This window comes from Camponotus vicinus, unplaced genomic scaffold, assembly GCF_025532165.1.
Source record: "Camponotus vicinus isolate PSW18456_S1 unplaced genomic scaffold, iyCamVici1.0 SCAF_5, whole genome shotgun sequence".
Taxonomy (NCBI): Eukaryota; Metazoa; Arthropoda; class Insecta; order Hymenoptera; family Formicidae; genus Camponotus; species Camponotus vicinus.
The window spans coordinates 8,325,622-8,338,789 of NW_028141977.1; the positions used below are offsets into that span (position 1 = coordinate 8,325,622).

Here is a 13,168-nt window from a genome sequence, read left to right on the forward strand (position 1 = left end):
ATAAATTAAAGTTTTTTTGTTGTAAATATATATTACTGATTAATTAAATGTATACATGTATATTTTTTCTTAGAAAGAAATTTAACTTATTTTTCAATTGTATTCTGAATTGTGTTTTTTAATTGTGTTTCAATTGTTTTCTGAAAGAAAGACAATTAATTGTAAGAATAATATTTTGATAATCTAAACAAATTCTAAGAGAGAGAGAGAGAGAGAGTAGATTCTAATCTATCTTGATTTATAATAGATTTTTATAATCTATTAAATTACAATTTTTATAATCATGAATTGATTTAACATTCTTTAATTTCATTTTAAGCGAAGATAGCGTTAAATTTTGATATCTTTTTCTGGAATAAACTCGTATATTGTTAAATTCGAGCAATTGAATTAATGCGACATGCAGGGTGATTTGTTTTAAGATGACTGCAATTGGTGGTAATTGCTTCATTTTGGTCTAGTATGTAGCTATGTGTTACAAGGAATTGTCGTAACGCCACAACAGACATAGTATTGCTTCTTGGATATCTTTGCAGATAGAGAAAAGGAAAGAAAGAGAAAGAGATAAAGAGAACTTTGCGGAAAATCAGAAGAAATTTCGCTTTTATTTTGGATTTGATGTTCTTTTTAAACCAGCTTCCAGCCACGCGTAATACAAGTCTGTCGAGTAATTGGATATTGTGTGTCTAACGAAAAATACTGTTGCAATATTTTCGGTTTGTTGTTACAATATCTTCTGTAAATGTTTTCGATAATACAATCGTTCGAATAACGTAACGTTGTGTAAATACAATTTTTCATATTTTGATGTTCCTTTTAAAACTCCGTTAATAGAGAAACATCTTTTCAAGGGAAATTTCCAGTAAATTTTAAATTTTTAGCATCAATTTGCAAACGGGAGCTTTAATTACGTATTTTAATCCATTAACAAAGTGTACAATGCATAACATAAATCTGTTCTTTCCGATGTTAAGGCAATTTTCAAAATTTTTTAATATTTCGCATGACTTACAAGTTTCATTTTATTACATTTAACATTTTCCAATAATAAAAGAAAAGAGAGATATATAGACAATTGCGAAAAATTATAAAATTGCACATTTAAATGGTATATGATATGTGGTAATTTCACTTTGTGCAAATATAATCTGAGATGAAATTAATATTTTTATAAATGAAATTAAAAGAGCCGGAAGCTGACGTGATACAAGAATAATAATAAAAATGATAATAAGAAGAAGGCTTTCCGCTTGTTTTGTGCATATGCGCATTTTGTCTATCTGTACACATCCAGACCGTCCCTATGGACGTCAGTCTGCTTTCACATAATAGAGTGCATTATAAAACTGGATTATTCTCACAATGCTTTGCGCCGTATTTACCTTGTTCCTACTTTTCGTATGTTAGTAGCTCTAGGATGATTTCTTCCATCGAGATAATTCATAAAGATCATTTCTAAAAAGTTTTCATATTTAATGTAATATCTATCTATTTGCTAAAAACATTTATTTTACTCATAAAATATATTTTATTATGAAGATTATATGAATATGTATAAAATAATTCAGATTTGTGTTTCCTTATTGCTAAATATAAAAAAATTAATAACTTCTTTTTTCTTAAAAAACAATGCTTTATATTTTGCTGGCACAATTTTTATTTTTAATGATTATACGATTAAGCGATTAAGAAAAACATCATATATTCTTTGTATATATTCCTTTTATATATAAGAAAATTATTAAATCAAAGTTTTAATCGTATAATATGTATATATATTATATGATTAAAACTTTGATTTAATAATTTTCTTATATATAAAAACAATTATTCGCGTAATAATAGTAAATGGCAAGTAACAGTAAACACAAATAATTAATTGATTTTTGTTACATATATTTTTTGCGAAAAAAGACGTCGCGCGTCTAATGATGAATAATGTATTCATGATTAACTGGTATTAAGAAAATAAATGAGAACGAGTTAAAAGCCGCGAAAGAAATTTCATTTTTAATGCGTCGAAGTTTTCTAATAAAGGGTGGTATGTATCCCAAAGTATCATCAATTAAAATCCTCATTCATATCTGTCAAGAGCGGTTTACGTGACAGCATAAAGTTTCTTCTACTAAAACAACATACACTATTTTATGCATGTTAATTCATTTATTATTAACGCGAGTTATCATACAACAAGGCATTCAATGTGCATGTAATATTTTCGTTTAAACACCGACAATATAAAGTGATTAGTGACCGTGCGTAATGACGATAAATGATATAAGCGGCAAAAGCTTGTACACCCGTTAGTTTATACGATACGTAAATAGAGTCGGCAATACCGTTCGATTGAAATGTGTAACAGTGCAACTTTTCGTCATTTATTATTTATCGTCATTTTCAACGTGTACATACGCACGGAAAAAGTCAGTCCAAACGCCCACATGCCGTTTAATGAGGCACTCAGGAGCTGCATTTCCAATTAGGATGCATTACATATATGTAGCGCATAAAGTCCGTAATTAGTGCGCCGCGATATAGCAGCCGTTTGCAGCAAGCTAGGCGGCCGGCTGCGGGACGTTTGTAATGCGGCCGTAAGTCATCCTCTTATTGCACGCTACTTATTAAACGTGCGCGCCGAATTTTGCTGTTTTGCAGCAACTAAGTGTACAACAAAACGTGCGTGGGCGCGGGTGGGCGGCCAAATAGCAGGTGTAATTTCCGCGGGATAACTAAGGACGGCCGTTCGGCTTACGGTCTTGGATATCACGATGGCCGTTGTAGGAACGCTGCCGGGATGTTGCGATCATAAAATGCGTGACTATCCCAGGTAGCCATGTGCGTCCCGTAGGTTTTTATTAACGCGATCGACGCGCGATAAACTCGGGAAAAATTTTATGCGGTCGCTCACGTTTCTCGCGGTTTTCCTTTATCCTTTGTAATTCTGATTTGAGATAAATTTATCGCGATGATATTTATGCGGCTTACTAAATTCTCTCAAATATTAAACGATCGCAACAGCTTTCAAATTCAATGCGTTTTAAATCAAAGATTACTTATTCGAATAAAACTTGCGAACGATTCGCAATTGATATAATAAGTTTCTGTCTGTTTTGTGTTTTATCATTGTTTGTTGGAACTTTAGGATACATAGTTGAAAATTGAGACTTAAAAGTTGCGAATTTACATATGAATGCGTCCACTTACATTTATCTACATTATATTGTACACATTCATGTGAATTTATATATATTCCAAGCTACTGTATTAAAATAATTGTGCTTATATTTCGGAAATAAAAGACAAGAAACGTTGAATCTAGAGCAGTGAAATTTTGCGCGTATTTCACGATGCATGCAAAAGTTTTGCGCATGTTATATAATGGGATGTGCAAAAGATATTGGCGAAAATTTTGCAAAAATATACCTCCGAATATAGAATGAACGTTGCTGTATAATACAAGAGACGCTAGATTTCCCGGTTAATGCATACGATGCATTTTCGTGTGCTCTTATAGACTGGCGGCGACTGACAGTAATTGCCTCGTTCTATCTTTACGACAGAGAGACACTTTGAACGGGTTTTTCAAAAAGCTTTGTCTGTCTCTTCGCGCAAAAGAAAAATCGTTTCATCGACGCGTCCCGGTCGTAACGAAGTTACGAGGGCTTTTATCAATGAAGAATGTCCCGGCCGTGAAAAAATAAAACGATACTGAAAACATTCAGCAAAAATATCACCAGATTTAACAGAATGAAAAAAGCTAACGAGTTATTTTAACATTTTATACTCAAACGACGGTCATTCACAATGTAACGTTAAATTTAACGAGAATATTCCTCGACGCGTTTATCACGAAAAATATCATGACGTAAAAATAATAATAAAATTTTCGCGAAAAATTAATAACTGCCGAAAAATTTATGAAATTAAAACATTATGTAAATAGTGTGAATGTTACAAAAAAATTATTATTAAAATTAATTGAATTAATCAAAATATAAAAGTTATTATGTTTCGTTTATTTTTAATTTACGAGAATACTTCTCGATGTATTATATTTAAGCAAATCGCATTCACGTATACGTTACATGTTATCATGTAATAATAAAATTTTCTTCCATTATTTATGGAAAAAGAGCGTAAACATTTTTTTGAAGATTTCGTGGGGATTTATTCCGAATGTATGTAAGTTTTATAATCTTCGATATGCTATTTGTTTTGTCATCCAGATAGCAACACATCTCCAGTCACACGATAAACCGAAGGCACAACCTGTATGCCATATGCTTTGATCCTCATACATATTCAAATCTCAATTGCCGTATACCGTGTGTACACCGTCCATCTCCGAAATCCAACCATTTTCCGCTGGCTTCATTTTATAAAGTTTCCATCTCTCATTTTTATACGCGACTCTTATCGTTTAATGTAAAATAAATAAACGGTATAAGTAGAACATTTTTATTATGTAATATTTACAAGAAATAAAACGATTTATAAATATAAGAATATGTTTTGCCACACAAACCAAGTAACCATCAAATAATTAAGCGAGATGTCAGAATTAAATAATAAAATATTTTCTTTCGTAAAATATTTATATTTATTTAGTTCAATATAATTATTACGTAAAAGGAAAATTATTAAAAAAAAACTATTAGAAGAATCCGTGAATGAATAAAAGAGATTCATGCGCGATCTTTTAGTTATTTTTTTTAGTTCTTGATATACATATTTTTATGTGACAAAAGAAATATGACTCAGGAAGGATTTGATAATATGTTGCGGTACGATAAAAATTCGCGGAACTTTGAACTGTTTTGTAAAAGTATCTAGAGCATAACTGGAGTTGGAAAGTGGTGCACAAAATGCTGAGATCCCTCGGGACGAGCTCTCTTACAAAACCCAAGCGGCACCACGTTCACGCCATTTCGCCATTCTTCGACTAATGCTTAGCTTATAAAGTCTACGTGCTGCGAGAATATATTAAACCAAGTGTGGTATGTTGTTATACATTGTTACAAAGTTTTCTACATTTTTCATTAATAAAGTTATTCTACCACGGAGTTAGCATATATTCGTGGATTCTTGAATATTTAAATCTTTGGTTTTCAGAAAAGTTGAATCTCTCTCTTTCTCTCTCTCTCTCTGTAGTTTCTTAGGTACTAAGAGCGTTAAACTTTAATTGAGTCTTTGAATTCTCACATTCTAGAACTCTAAAGCTTTCACAAATTTTCGGATATTTAAATTTTTATAAAGACTTAGCATATTTAAATTTTTAGATGCTAGACTTTTCGATTATAGATCCTTGGATTTTAAAATTCTTCATTCCTTAAGTATGTATTTTTAAGCAATTTTTAGATCTTAAGAGTCTTTCAAGATTTTATGGGGATTAGTTTTTCGAATATATCAAACTTGAAAATTTTAAATCTTCTGATACTTTCAAATTTTTTGTGTTTTATACAGTTTATCGATTTTATAAAATTGGGATTATTCAAATGCAAGAATTATCATGGAAATTTACTCTGTTATTATATTATCATTATTTCTGTTATTAATTTATTACTGAGCAAGTTAATGTGAAATGTTCTGCATATTAATTATTCATGAAATTAATAATAATTAAGAGAGTAAATAATTTCCGACATATATTGCAAATATAAATATTCCGTACAATCTTTAAATTATCAGTAATAGGGTGGTGAATATTAAAATTTAATTTCAAATGATATTAAAAATTCCACTCAGCTAACAGATGAATAATGTGGCGGCAACGTGATAATGTTTTTAAGTATTTACCGAGAGGGAGAAAGAGAAAGGGAGAACGAGAGATTTTAACACAAATATGAACGTAAAAGGAACAACTCGCCGTGTAATTATCTCAATTATCTGCGTGCACAAGTCACAATAATATACGAATATATTTTTTCTGCACATATTTTGCTCTTATATACATCATATATATAATACATATGTGACATAACACGGAAACGGAGACGTGCGATCTCGACGATAGTCGACGGGTAAGGATTACACAAATGCTCACGATAGCGAGAATCCTGTAAATTCTGATGCCGTCCATCGCTGATGCGTAAGTGAGAAATTTCGCACTGATGCAAGCATGTAAAGCGAGAGCTTGTTGCCTCGTAATTCTTTTTTGTCCATAAATTAAAAAGATAAAAGCGTAAAATATTCGGAGATTTCTCGCTAGCTTATCAAGCGCAAAATTCTGTAAATTCATGGAAAATATTTTTAAATTATTATGTCGTTTACACGCGGATAGATTCACTGAAATTTTATTACATTACAATTGGTTTAATAAAACATAAATTTATAATTTTGTGAAATATAGAAAAGAGAAATTTATTTATAAGAGATGCATATCTAAACAAGCAGTAGCAAAAGTTACAGAATTTTAAAATGCTATATTTAAACAACAAATAGAAAATATCACACATATATTAATATTTTTTACTTTTAAATCTCTTTACTTTTAAAATTCTAGTATAATGCTTATAATAACTTATAATATAATAATTAATGTCATATATGTTGGATGAAAAACGAAATGATGATTGACTTACAATAATTCAAAATTAATAAGGAACATTTTTTACATTAAATTTTTCTATATTCTTTTCACTTCGATTTGTTAAAAGTTTTTCACATGCAATATATCAATATATTTCATGTACTCAACGTGCAACATGCATTCCATGTATCTAACGTAGTAGCACTTGTGCTATCCATCATTTATGCAATATCACAGTCCCATTGTCAGATCTTGAAGATCGAATGATATTTTTCCTCACAATAACTCCAAACATTGTCCTTTTCTTTGCAAATCCTTGGGACCCTCCTCTCAATTCCGCTTCGGAGAGCATCGTGTATCATTCCGCATTCTTTTCTTCGTCGTTCAGGCGGATCGTACGCAGAAAGGAAACGAGCTCTTCTCGGGGGAAGAGAGATACATAGTGTAATCGCGAGAGACTCGCGAATGGAAGACGTTACGAATGTTTTTCGATGGCATGGTTGCTACGACCTCGCCATGAATATCTGCTCCGAAAGAAAGTACTTATGCGCGCTTTACTGCGCGCGAAGCGACGCGCGCTCCGTTCTTATGCAAAATCCATTTGGGAATAGAGCAGGAGAGAAAGACGCCGTGAAACGTTAAACAAAAGGGGGACTCAAAAGCGAATCCGAAAATAAAACTGAAAATCTTGCAGTCGCAACGCGGCAATTTCGACAATGTAACGAGGATTCATTCGCGTATAAAATATCGCAGAAGCAATATCGAAGATATGAGAAAATCAATAGACGAGAGAACATATGAATTATATTATATAATATTATTCCCCCGAGTGTCATTACGTCAACGTAAAAAAAAAACAAAGATATTAATAAATAAATGAAAATTACATCTGAATTAAAAAAATTTGCTTTATTTCAAAAATTTAACTTAAAAAACGACGAAAAATAACTTGTTATTATGAGTACTTCTTTATAACGTGAAAATCATTAAAGTAAAAGTATTTAATAACACAAAATCTTTTTATCATTCGTTATATTTGTACGTTTTTTTTTATATTTATTTTTTATATATATTTTTTATATTTTTATATTTTTCATATTTATTTTTTTATATTTACTACGTTTAATGACTTTAAAATGAAAAATATTTCATATATTTTATACATGATATAGTTTTAAATATTATTATAGCGATCGTGGGATATCTCTAATTTTATAACTTTCAATTTAGTATTCAACAAGAGAAGGCGAATGACTTATGATCGCTATCATAATTCATTTTGCAACACACATTGCGGTGCTTATTAAACTTCCCCGTACTTCTTACCAAATGGTCGTAATAAGTTTCTTGCTTGTACCTAAGTTTCATACTTTGCCCAATTTTTCACTAAAATTGATGACTGCGCCATTTTGGCGTCGCGCCAGATGACAGATCGATCACGCGCGGTACCGAGAGACAAAGGTGCTTCAATATATTTGCAATCTCGCATTTTAAGCGCATCCGCATTTCATTTACATCGGAAACCGCGGGAATAATTGCGCGAAAAAGAATATCCGGCAGGATGTCGTTACCGCCAAGGGAAGTGTCGTCATAAGATGATCGCGACACTAGACTGAGATAGATCATCTGATCGCGTAGAGAGGGAAAACGAGGCGCGAAACGAATGATCCGTGTTTCCATAAAAATTTCATGCCCACGCGGTCCTGCGGGACGGACTCTGGCGAAAGGAGCTTAGCGCACAAAGGCAAAGCGTTCATTAAAATTCAACGCGCATCTCCGAACGGCGCCAATGTCGGCTCTTCGCCTAGAGCGCTCGTTGTTCCTTCTCTCACCCTCATTTACTGCATCCTTGAATATATAGAGACTAAATCATGACTATACCTATAATCGCGGACGAGGGTGTCTTCAGGCACGTTTAACGATGTACTTTAAAAGCTGCAGGAATAGATCTTTTAAACAATCTGAGATCATTGTTTTCGTGACAAAATGGCATTTAAATAATTTTAAACAGAAAAATGATTTAATCCACTTTCAAAACAGAAACTTAATCTTAGAGTTGAAGAAATAAAATTTAATTAAAAATTCTTTCGATCTCTCTTTTTTTAAAGAAGATTAGATTTCTGCTGCAATAAAGAGCCTTCAATTTTACATTGATATAAAAATTCCTCACATTATTATATATTTTTTGAGACATTTAGTTAGTAAAAATATCATCTGTAAATCAAGAGATATTCTGTTTATCTTACTTTATCATCTTATAATCAGACATTCACATATTACCTTCCCACATTTGACTTTTAATAGTCCATGAAATTTATATTTTCACATATATGGAGCTTTATCTCTTTTTTATTATCTCGTGTTATATAGAAAAAAAATGTTAATTTTCCTTGTCTAACGATCTGAGAAATTTTTTTTTCTTGAGAAGTGTCAATATTACTTTATGATGCCCTACGGTAGAATATTTTTTTTACAATCTTTTCTGATGGGGAGGAAAGAATATAAAATGATACGATACTTTTTAGGATGATATTGGAAAAGCACGATAAGATTGAAGATAATCGAATTCGATAATGAAGGGACGATGATTTATATAATATTGTTATGAATAAAAATGCTATGTGCATCGATAATATCTAATTATAAAATTGCCAAACTATAAACAATCGTTTCGTATATCTGTTAGTTTATCATATAATTATTGCTACTTTCAGCTAGTGATTGTAATTTTAATCGAATTGTAATTAATCGAAGTACATAATTTTTAATAAAGTATATTGTGATTGCGTGTTTCGGAAAATATAATATTAATATTAATATTTATTTTTAAAATCATAATGTAAATTTTTTATATTTTGATATAAATTTGATTTATAATGATAATTTGAAAGTTTATATAGCTCGAATCTCAATCTAAAAAGATTCTTAATATTTTTTCCAACATAATATAATTCTCTTATTTCTATTTAGAAAGTTTTTATAGTAAAAAATATAATAAAAATGTAATTAGTATAAAAGAGAGAAAGCTCGCGTTTTGCAGATTTTGTGTCACATTATTTTCTATTGCTTTTTTCATATTTTCCTCAGTATATTCTACAGTATAATTTTAATATTTTATAAATAACGCGAGCAAATTCCGGTCCAATTTTCAACTTGAAATTATAGGGCTTTGATCCCTTTATGTTTAACATATTGAATATTTAAAAATATATCAGTTTAATATCGAAAATTAAAATACGCGTAACCAGCATTTTATGTTATCCAATTTTACTTTGCTCTGTTGCAACTGCGCGATACAAATTGCGTAGAAATTGCATGCCGTGGAAAAAAAAGAGCGAATAGGATTCGAGCTTCGCAGCACATCTGCGGGAGCGCGCTATATTTGCGAGTTCGCCAATATATCGGAAATTCGTGGATCCATGTTGATGCGGGATCCGCGCTCGAATCGGTAACATCACTCCCGGAAGGAAGCCAATGACTGCAACCTGATAAGTTATGCGAAAAGAGAATCAGCTATCGATGCATGTGTTAACTGCCGTGTCTATGCGTTACTCGTTTGGCAATATTCGCTCCGCTCCGAAAGGTCTCACGGGCGTAGACCGGAAACGACGGGGCGTTTTGTGAAGTGGTGCGCCGGTTTTCCCGGTTAACTACCCCGAGTCGGTAATTCTAGGAACACTGCACAGCGGATGGGTAAATAGGTAAATGGTGCACTGCACGCTGCGAGTATGTATAACGTTGCACTGTAATGCTAGTCTTTGCTGTCCTATTAAATTAATTCGTATTACCGACAACGAGAACCAGTGTGAGATTTTGGATAATCTCCTGAGAAATATAATATAGAAACAAATAATAAAGAGTAAATATTTTCCCGAGGGATATAAAAATTTGGAAAAATTAATATTACCTCATTCATTGCGTCTATTATATATATTACAATAATATTACTCTAACAATACAGATTTAGGAAGTATTATTTGCTAATTCTATTGTATTCAACTTTGTCATGAACGTAGTTATTTAAATCCATATTGTTATAATTATTTTAAATATATTTAATCATGTATTATTAATTTAATATACATATTATTAAATACAATTAATTGAATGTAATCTATTATTTAATGTTAAACTTCATTAAAAGTTAAAATTTGGAAATCTTAATGAAAAAAATTGCTATGTGATTATATTACAACAAATGTCCTTTACAATAACTTCTTAAATAATTATATCTTCAGATGCTATGCGAATTTAATGGTTGTCGTTCATTTACCATCGAAATTGAAGCTATAAATCGCATTTGCCAGCCTTTCAGCTTACCGCATAGGTTAAATTACTGCATAGCGTTATATTGCTTCTACAACGTATAATATAATTTAAGATAGTTATAATTGATTGCGCGTACGCTATCGTAGAGATGATCCGATAATAGCAGCATGACTGCGTAATTTCGGATATAACCGAAACGTAATGTATAGCAGTATCGAATACAAAACATTCGGCAAACTGATATAAATGTAATTACACACTACACTTACACAACTGTAATGTTTAATTTTGAACAGTGCGCTATTTTTATGAGAATTATGTCACTAAAGAATTTAAGATATTCGTAAAATATAAAACGCTCGATAAAACATTCAAATGTTTAATCGCTCGAGTTCATGTATTTTGAAATCACGATTCGATTGACTGAAACACGAAACGATGATAAAGGCGAAAGTATCGCGATGCAGTTTATCTGCGTACCATGCGTTGTTGTATCATGCGTCCTCGATTGACACGATCTCTCTGACAATATCCTTATAAACAATTCAATGCGACTCATGAATAACGTATGCACCGAGCAAAAAGCTCGGGGAAAACAAACGGAAAAATAAACGCGATCCGTCCTCGCGCGCGCGACAACTTCCCATAATGAAAGAGCGGATTTTCCAAAGGCGAATAAGGGATTTACGACGCTTACGAAATCTGCATTGCAGGATTAACAAATATTTTTCTAGAACACATGGCACTGTTCTATATGCTAGTTCGGCGCAACGCGACGCAGCGCTATGTATTTTCACTGTATTCCTGCCTACATTTACCAACCTTGCGCATTCTGACTCACATCAGTGCTCTCGCGAAGCTCGTATATTGTACACGCATGGCCATTGTAACTACACGTTCGCGGCTCGCATTACGAAAAAAAAAGCCCTCTAGCTCTCGGTTTGAAAAACGCGCGCAATCCTCTACTTTTTTCCCTCGTTCTTCCCATTTCCGTCAGTGTTTTTGCTTAACCGACTATCCGTATTGAAGTTGTAATTATCGTATTTTTAATTTTAATCGTCGTAATATTACTTTGTAAACGTGAGGAGCGCGGCGAATCACATGCTTCGTAATTTGTAAAAAATTCGCTGAAGAATCAACGAACATAGATGATCAACTGAATAGAGATATCCATTTGGAAAATCAAAATCTACAATACTTTTATACATCAAATTTCAGCAAAAAAATTTATAAGGTTTCTTTTAGAATTTGAAGATTCAATTTCTATATACTTTAATAATTAATAATTAGGTGGAAAAAAATAAAATATTTTAAATATGTAAAAATCTATTCTCTTTCTTCTTAAATCGATCGAAAACTAAATCAAATAAATAAAAAAATGCTTGGGGTAATTATGAAAAAAGAGCAATTATGCAATTATGAAAAATATTATAATAAAACATAACAATTATTCGTGAAAATTTAAATGGGATAACAACTTATATCTAGGAATGTTGTGATTTAAAATCAGCGACCATTCATCTGCATTTCTTACGCGATATCCAACCGTATATGTATTATTTACCTTCATAGAGTATCACGGGGCAGCTGTAACAAAAGGGAGGAACTGGGCGAAGCAAGATGCCTTGGTATTTCGCAGAATATATTTCAGCGTGTAATATATTTTGGAATTATATTCAGCACGACGTTTCATAATACTACAATACAAACTGCCGGCATATACACTCGTGTGTAACATCTTACAAAACTTATATTTAAAAAAAGACGAATGAGAGACATTTATATCTGTTATAGTCATTCTGTCATTATGTCGCATTGTCCAACCGCAATTATTCGCATGTCGAAATTTTACTATTTACATATTTAATTAACTTCATCTGCGTGCGCGCACTCTATCACCGATTGAGAGCATTAAGTAGATATGTTCATATACATATTGCGTAATTTAAAAGAGCTATGCAATAACTGCAATGAGAAAAAAACAGTGACTAACATGCAAAATTTTCATTTTTATGTTCATAATTTCATTTCCCGTGTCTTATTATGAGCGATTAAATTGTAACATAAACATTAATCTAATGCGAATGTGTTTAAATAACAGTGAACAAAATAATTAATTTATAAAAATGATTATTATGATTACGCCCATTAATAGTTCTTCTTATTTTTCTTTCTATTAAAATATATATTTAATAAAATAATTATACAATTCTTGAACATATTTTTTTCTCTCTTATAAACTTTTATAAAATCTAATATAATAATTTTTAAATAAACAATTTAAATGAAAAAACTTTTATCATATATTTCTCTTTTTTAAATACATTGAAAATATTTTTATATCTACAATTATAATAAAGTCAAATTAGT

The 13,168-nt window shown here is 31.3% G+C and overlaps 1 protein-coding gene across 8 annotated transcripts in view; it reads left to right on the plus strand.

Moving 5' to 3' along the window:
• The window catches only part of Kair1d (Kainate-type ionotropic glutamate receptor subunit 1D), a 396,680-nt gene that overhangs the window by 251,656 nt on the left and 131,856 nt on the right, over positions 1 to 13,168 (plus strand). The window lies entirely within an intron of this gene.